At 15.3% G+C, this 8,337-nt stretch overlaps 5 annotated features.

Moving 5' to 3' along the window:
• Positions 1-1,674: 1,674 nt before the first annotated feature.
• Positions 1,675-1,846: a microsatellite.
• Positions 1,847-3,079: 1,233 nt separating this feature from the next.
• Positions 3,080-3,128: a microsatellite.
• Positions 3,129-4,189: 1,061 nt separating this feature from the next.
• Positions 4,190-4,273: a microsatellite.
• Positions 4,274-6,144: 1,871 nt separating this feature from the next.
• Positions 6,145-6,196: a microsatellite.
• Positions 6,197-7,999: 1,803 nt separating this feature from the next.
• Positions 8,000-8,051: a microsatellite.
• Between the last annotated feature and the right edge of the window lie 286 nt (positions 8,052-8,337).

The following is an 8,337-nucleotide window of genomic DNA, read 5'->3' as shown; positions in this document are numbered from 1 at the left end:
ATAAAGGATTATTTAAGAAATGGAATATAAAACTAAAGACTTGAAAATTTATGATGAAAAAATAAGTATGTTAACTAGTTCTATGGAATTTTGTTAAAAGAAAATTTAATAATTAGAAGGAGAAAATTCTAAACTGAAAATTTTAGTCTAAGAACTTGAAAATAAAAATAATTAATTTTCTTATAAAGAAAACTAGTTTAATTCTTAGATTGAGAATTTAAGTAATCTCCTAAAAAACAAAGAATAAGAAAATATGTCTTTAAGAACCGATATTAATAATATTTAAATTAATTTAAATCAATCTAGAGGATTCAAAGATGAAATTTAAAGACTGAATGATACTTTAGATATTAAATAGAGAGAAAATGATGAAAATAAAAGGAAAATTATTGAATTGGAAAATGTTATTATTTAAATAAGGAATATAGAAATTAGGTATAGGGATTTAGAGAAATAATTAGGAGAAAAAGATCTAAATTTGTAAAATATGAAAAAAAGAATTGATGAACTTTTAGTTTAGATTTAAGATTTAAATAATGAAATTTTGAGAAAATAAAAGACTGTAAACGAATTGGAAAATAAAGGAGGAGAAATTAGGATTTTAGAAGAAAAAATAAGTATGTTGACATAATCTATGGAATTTTGTTAGAGAAAAATATAACAATTAGAATCTGAAAATTCTAATAAATAGGTACTTTTATAGGAATAAGAAGGTAAAATTATCTAAATGCAATTTTTGGAGTAAAAAATTTAATAATAAAGCTCTCTTTTAGAAAATCTTAATGGTAATTTAAGATAAAAAGAAAACGAGATTTTTAATTTTAAAAACGAGTTTTCTTAAGCGTAAAAAATAAAAGAAGAAAATTCTAGATTGAATGATCTTTTGATTATTAAAGGTAAAGAATTTGATGAAATCAGGAAAAAAAATATAGAATTGGAAAACTTAATAATCACATTTAGAAGTTAAGAAGGTAAAAATAAAGATTTAGAATACTTATTTTAATAATAGAAAAGAAAAATGGATGAACTTTTAGCTTAAATTTAAGATTTAAATAATGAAATTGTTAAAAAATAAAGCTTAATTAATGATTTGGAGTATAAAAATAAAGATTTGAGAGTTTATGAGGAAAAAATATAGATTCTGAGCTAAAATATTGAGTTTTTATAAAGAAAAATTTAATAAATGGAAAATGATAATATTAAATTGAAAAATTTAAACTAGGATTTTGAAGTGAAAATAAGTTCTTATGGATTTTAGGAAGGGTAAAATTCTCAATTGAATATATAAATTGAAAAATTGAATAATTTATTAAAAAATTAAGATAATGAGAATTCTTAATTGAAAAATGAAATAAATAATTTATAATTTTAAATTAGATAAAGTGGATTTTTAAAAGATGAAGTATAAAGATTAAATGAAAGTTTGGGAAATAAACAGAGAGAAATAGAAGAGAAAAATAGAAAAATAATTGAATTGGAAAATGCTTTGATTTTAATAAAAAATAGTTTAAATAATAATAATGAATTAGAAAACTTAAAGAGAAAATATTAAGAGATAATCTCTTAATATGAAATTAAAATTAATTAATATGAAGAAAAAATCGCTATGATTTCTAATTAAACGTCTTTTTACTAATAGAAAATATAAGACTATGAAAATTAAATTAATTAATTAAAATAAGAATAATTAAGAAATTCTTAAATTTTAAATAATAATAATAATGAGTATTTAATTAAAATTTAATAATTAGAATCTAAATTAAGACAAAATGAAGAATATTTAAGAAATACTTAATTCTAAAATAATAATAATAGTGAATATTTAATTAAAATTTAATAATTAGAAGAAAAAATAAGATAATATGATTAAATAAAGAATGAATTAAAGAATTCGAATTAAAATTTAAGAGATTAAGTCAAAGATTTAGAAAATCAATAAGAGAAAATTAAAAAAACATAAAAAAAATAAGATGAATCTTAACTTTTATTATAATAAGTATAATAATAGGAATCCGAATTATTCATGTAAAGATAAAATGTATAAAATCTTTAGGAAAAAATCTAATAATTATAAAACTAAAATGAGATTTTATAAAAATAATTATTAAATTTAGAACATAAAAATTCCCAAAACGCACCCAATACATTAACTTTAGTTGAATAAATAAATATAAGATCAAAAGAAAATGATGATTTAAGGCGATAAAATTACGAATTAGAAAAGCAAAATAGAGAGTTTGAATATATGGTATAATAATTTTAATATAACAGCTAAAGTTGTGATAAGGAAAAAGATAAAGATATATATTTATTAACTGTAGAATTGAATAAATTCAATGACGCAATGTAAATTAAAGATGAGGAAATAGAAAAATTATAGGAAAATATTTTAGTGCTTTTAGAAAAAATTGTACTTTTGAAATTTTTATTTAATGAGGATTTAAATAGTAATGGAAATAATATGCCTTTGAGTAGTAGATTAAATAATAATTAAAAAAATGTTTATTCAAATAATGGAGGTAATGAAGAAATTATTAAAAAAGGTATGTTTGTATCTTCGAATATTAATGAAAATGATGATTATAATAATTTTAAATCCTCTAATGAATTTAAAATAAATTTCCCATAAAAAGGATCATAGATCACCTATTCTATTACTTCTACATAATATAGATAATATGATAATTGATTTATTTATTTAGGATAGTTAGTTTGTATAAAAAAAATAGGTTTTTTTTTTGTTTTTTTCTTTTATTGTTATCTTTTATATTTTTATATTATTAGTTTTGATTTTTCATTTATTAAATTTTTTTATTTTATTTTTATTTTTAGAATACTTTTATACTTTTTTTTTTTATTATTAATTTTATAAAAGATAAAATTATATATTTATTATAAATTAATTTATTCCAAAAATCCATTAATATTTAAAATATAATAATTTTATTTTTTTAATTAAATATCAATTCAATTTAAATTGCTTAATTTTAATATAAATTAATTTAAATTAATAATATAATACATTTTTTTTTTTTTTTAAAAAAAAAAAATAATTTAAATATTTTATCTTTACAAATTTTAAAAAAAATAATATATTAATATAAAACAAATAACATAATAAAATAAAAATGAATAATTCAACACTAAAAATAAATTCACTATAAAAGGAAACAGGTATACAAAAAAACAATCATAAATAAATATTTCACAATAATTTAATAATCCAAAATCAAGAGCAAATTAATATTCCAAGAAATTATTCATTTTCTAAAAAATCAGTAGATATTCAATCATGTAAAAGCTCATTATCAAGAAATTAATAAATTAAAGAATTTATCCAAAACCAATCAGTTCAAAGTATTTTAGGAGTGCATTCTACGAAATCAAAAGGAGTAAACCCAAAAACGAGATTTTCATAATTTCCAATAACAAAACTTAATATAAATTAAGAAAGTAAAGAGGTTAATTAAAAATAGGAAAGTTAAAATAAAATTGATAATGAAAATAAAATTGAATATAAAAATAATAAAAAAAATAATAAATATTATTAAAAATATTACCGATAAAATAATATGTCGAAAAACGTAAAAAAAATGATTATATAAAATATTAAGAATTTAAATTCTAAATAAAGAACGTTTGGAAAATTCGTATATTTAACAAAAATTGGGCCTGCGAGGAGTACAGTTTGTATTTAAAAAAGGTTAAATTAATTATTTTAAGATAATTAAATAAATAATGAATAGGAATTTGAAAGAAGTTAGATAAATTTAATTAATATTAATTAATAAAAGAAATAAAAAAGTTTAAGTTATTCATTTAATTTAAAAGAAAAAAAAATTTTTGAATATTTAAATAATTAATTAGATTTTTAAAAAGAAGATGAAGAAAAAAATAAAAATTAAATATATATGTAATAAAATTCGAATTTAATACTATTATTAAAAAAATAAAAAATATGAATATTTAGAAAAATTAGACTTATTCAAAATCTTGTTATTTAGATTAATAAGTATAAAATCTTCAATGTCAATTAAAAAAAAAATATATATGCCTTTAATTCATCCTTATTTATTCAAGTTTAAATCTATTATTTCTTTTAATAAAACAATAAATAATTCAAAAATTACAACATAAAAATAATAATAATAATATATTTCTACAAAAAGTGATAAGCAAAATGACTAAAAATAAAATAATTAGAATAAAAATAATAATTAAAATAATAATAATAATAATAAATAATAATAAAAATAATAATAATAATAATAATGTTTAGATTTAATAGAATTTGTAGTATTAAAATCTTTAATATAATTAATAAAACAAACATTATTTTTAGAATTTATATATTTAATAAACTTAATAATAATAATTATTTAATAATAAAACATTTGATGTAAATGATTTAAATCCATCTTAAGATATTTTTCTATATTCAAGAAAATCAATATAATCTTTAAAATAAAATGAACTATATCATTCTAATAAACTATTGTAATAAAATGTAAATAATAAAAATAAAGCCCATATATTTTTTTTCAAAATAGTTAAATTTGAATTTACAAAATTAAAAATCTATATAAAATATTTCAATTAAATTAGAAAATAAATAAATGAATTTAGCTGCTTATGACAAAGCTATTGAAAATATAAAAAAAACGAATCTTTAAAAAATATGTTTTAATTTGATATTAATAATGAAAACTTTCTTAAAAAATTAAGAATTAAGCATAAATTAAAATTAATTCTATTAAAATGTAGTAAAATGAAAATAGGAATTCAATAAGTAAAATATCTTTTTTTTTGACTTTTCTCATTAATATATTAGTATTTTTTATAAAAATAAAGTTTTAAACTGTAGCTTAATTTTGTATTGTTCCTTATTAAAATAGAGGTTCATTTATGTTTTTAGAAGCTGCTAAAAAGGGTTAAGAATAAAATATTATATAATTAATTTAAATTAATAGATTATATGTTTACGATTTTGATTAAGTAATCATCTTTATTTAAAAAAATAAAAAATATAGTATTTACATATATTATTAATAAAAACTCAAGTGTAAATTAACTGCATTACATCATTCGTGTAAAAAAGGTCACCTCAATATAGTTAGAATATTATTAAACTTTCATGCCGATATTGATGCACTCGACTCTATGAATAGATCTCCTTTATTTTATGCACTTATTAGTTAAAATAAATACCTTATTAAAGAGCTTTTATATATGAAATGTTCTCCTTGGACTGGTGATTAATTTTAGTTTTTAAAAAAAAACTTACCTAAAGATATTTTAAATATTCTTAATTTTGCTAAAAAAATAGATATTAGATGTAGATTATGTAAAAATGCTGAAGAAAGGATTTAAATTTGGAAACGATCTAAAGAAATAATTAAAAATCTATGAAAAAAAAAAATATTAAAAAAATTCTTTATAAACAAAAAAATGTGTAAAATTTATATTTATATAAAGACTTTTTTTATTTTTAAAATAAACATTTCATTAGTTTATGTATAAAAAAAAAATTAATAAATCATATATAGTTAAAAAGTATTAAACATACTTAAATATATATAAACTAATAGCTATTGTGATTTTTTATTTATTTTGTTATTTCTTCTAAAAAAGAATAAACAAAATAATAAAAAAGAAAATTATAATTATATAAAACACAAAATAACTTAATTTATCTTAATTATATTAATAATTTTATTAAAATTATTTGTATATTTCATTATTCGATTTTAATAAAGTTTCTATATTTATTTAAAAAAAGCTGTTTTTATTTAAAGTAAGTCTTATTTTATAAATAAGTATCATCAAACTCTTATATATTTTCAATTAAATTACTATTATTAAAATCATTATATTAAAACAAAGAATCCTTTGTAACATTAAAAATTTTAGTTTCATTAATATCTTAAACATGAATGCTATTAACACATTCATTAAAAATATCAATGTTTTCACCAAAGCTATTTTATAATTAATCACTATTAGTTAAATTATTTATTTCTTCATCAAACTAAAGTTTTTCATCATTTAAAATTTTACTGTTAATTTAAACAAAAAGAATATTTTTATTTTTATTAATATCATTAAAATGATTTATTTGTTAACTAAAATATTATATATGTTCAATATTATTATTATTATTATTATTATTATTATTATTATTATTATTATTATTATTTTTTATAATTTCTGGCATAAATGTTTTTATACTATTATTTTAAATAAAGTCTCCATCCAAATTATATAAATTGTATCTATTTAAATAACCTAAATTATCTTTTTTTGTTAAAAATATTCTTTATTATAGTTACCAAGATTAAAATTATTCTTCTATTATAAAATTTTAATTATATTTTTTTAAAAGTTATTTCCATATTTTTCTACAAAGAAATCTTCTCCTTTTTTCATTTAAATTAATTTCCATATATTTAATATAAATCCTAAATTTCCTGTTGTTATTATTAATTAATTATATTCTTGATATCTATTATTAGTGATGTCAATAATTTATTATGGCAAATCATAATCTTCTATTATTTACTCGAAAAGCAATTAACTTTATTTAATAATTTATTAAAATAAGATAAATATTTAATTCTATAACATATTATTCCATTTATTTCTAAAAAAAAATGAAAAAACAGTTTTTAATATTTCTTCTTCAAAAATAGCTTTTTAAATAAAATCTTCTTTTTAATTTTAATTGATTGCAATTAAATATATTAAAATTTAAACAACTGAATATATTTACAAATTATTATTTTAGATTTTTATAGAGTCTTTTAAAAAAGAATGAATTTATGTTATTTTTTAAACAGTCTTTTCTATAAATGCCTTATTTTCGAATTTTTTCATTAATTAATATAATATTTAATATAAATTATATTTAATAAAAAAGTTTGCTCTTAAACATTATTAAAATAAATGATTGTCTTCTAAATTATCGATTAAATCTTAATGAAAAAATAACAAATTTTGTTAAAGATTACTATTATCTATTTATATATTTGATTTTGTTTTTAATATTTTATATATTTTTTCCAAAAATAAAAGTTTAATTTCTTATGTTTTCTTATCTTTTCCTTAACTTATAATTAAAGTAGTAATAAATTAACCTTTTTTTTAATATTAAAAATAAAATAAAATAAAAGAAATGAATAAATTATGTAAAATAAAATATTACTATAAATTTTTATATTAATTTAAATACTTATTTCTATATTCTAAAAATTCTAAATGAAATTTTCGATATAATTGTTTTGAAAAATAAAGGTGATTAGTTACTCATATCTATAAATAAGAAAAATTTTTAGTACTTTTGTTATTATAGTTACTCTATTTTACATTTAAGACTATTATAAACCTTCAATTAATTATTTTAAGTATTTTTTTTATCTTGATGGAATATTATTTCGGATTAATTTTATGATATTAAGTTTAAAATTTGATATGAAATTTCTGCCATTTTTATATTATCATTAGTAATAGTTTCAAAAATAATATTTTAAATAATTTGCTTTAAAATTTATTCATTTTAAAGTATTTAATTAAGTAAATTTAAATTTTTATTTAAATCTTTTATAAGATTTTAAGGGTTTTTTTCAAGCTATTATAGTATTTATATTTAAAATTTCATTTTTTTATTTTATGATAAAAAAATAAATATAAATAGTTAACAAGATATAATAAAATAATATAATTTATATTAACAATCTAATTAAATTATTATTATATATATATATATATATTTATTTTCTAAATAAAAATATTCATTTTTTATATTTTTTTCTTATAGAAGTTCTATTTATTTTTTCTTTCCAAAAATGTAATTAAGCATTTAACTATATGATTTAATTTTTTGTAAATTCTAACAAAAAATATTTTATTTTTGCTTAAAAATTTAAAGCTTTAAAAAAGTATATTTAAAAATTCGTTTTTCCCCCCCCCCCTTCTTTTTTTTTAATATTTTGATAAATTGCTAATTTTATTAATTTTTATTTTATTAATTTGTTTATTTTGAGTAATTTTTTATTCGGAATTTTTCGTTTTTATTGTTCTAATTTTCAAAGGTTTAATTTAAACATTAGTAATATTTAAGAAAAAAAAAAATGATTTAGAATTATTATTATAAATAAAAGAAATTCAATTTAATTTATACTATATTCAATATATATGTATTCTTTTTTACAATTAAAATTATTAATATAATTAATAATTTTTTTATAAAATATTTATTATTAAAAAATTATACAGATATAAATGTTTCCAAACTCACTAAAATCCTTTTTATTTTAATTACTTATATTAATTATTAAATTA

This window comes from Ichthyophthirius multifiliis (genome assembly GCF_000220395.1).
Source record: "Ichthyophthirius multifiliis unplaced genomic scaffold scaff_1120509250837, whole genome shotgun sequence".
Classification (NCBI taxonomy): Eukaryota; Ciliophora; class Oligohymenophorea; order Hymenostomatida; genus Ichthyophthirius; species Ichthyophthirius multifiliis.
This window is presented reverse-complemented; position numbering and strand designations above follow the sequence as displayed.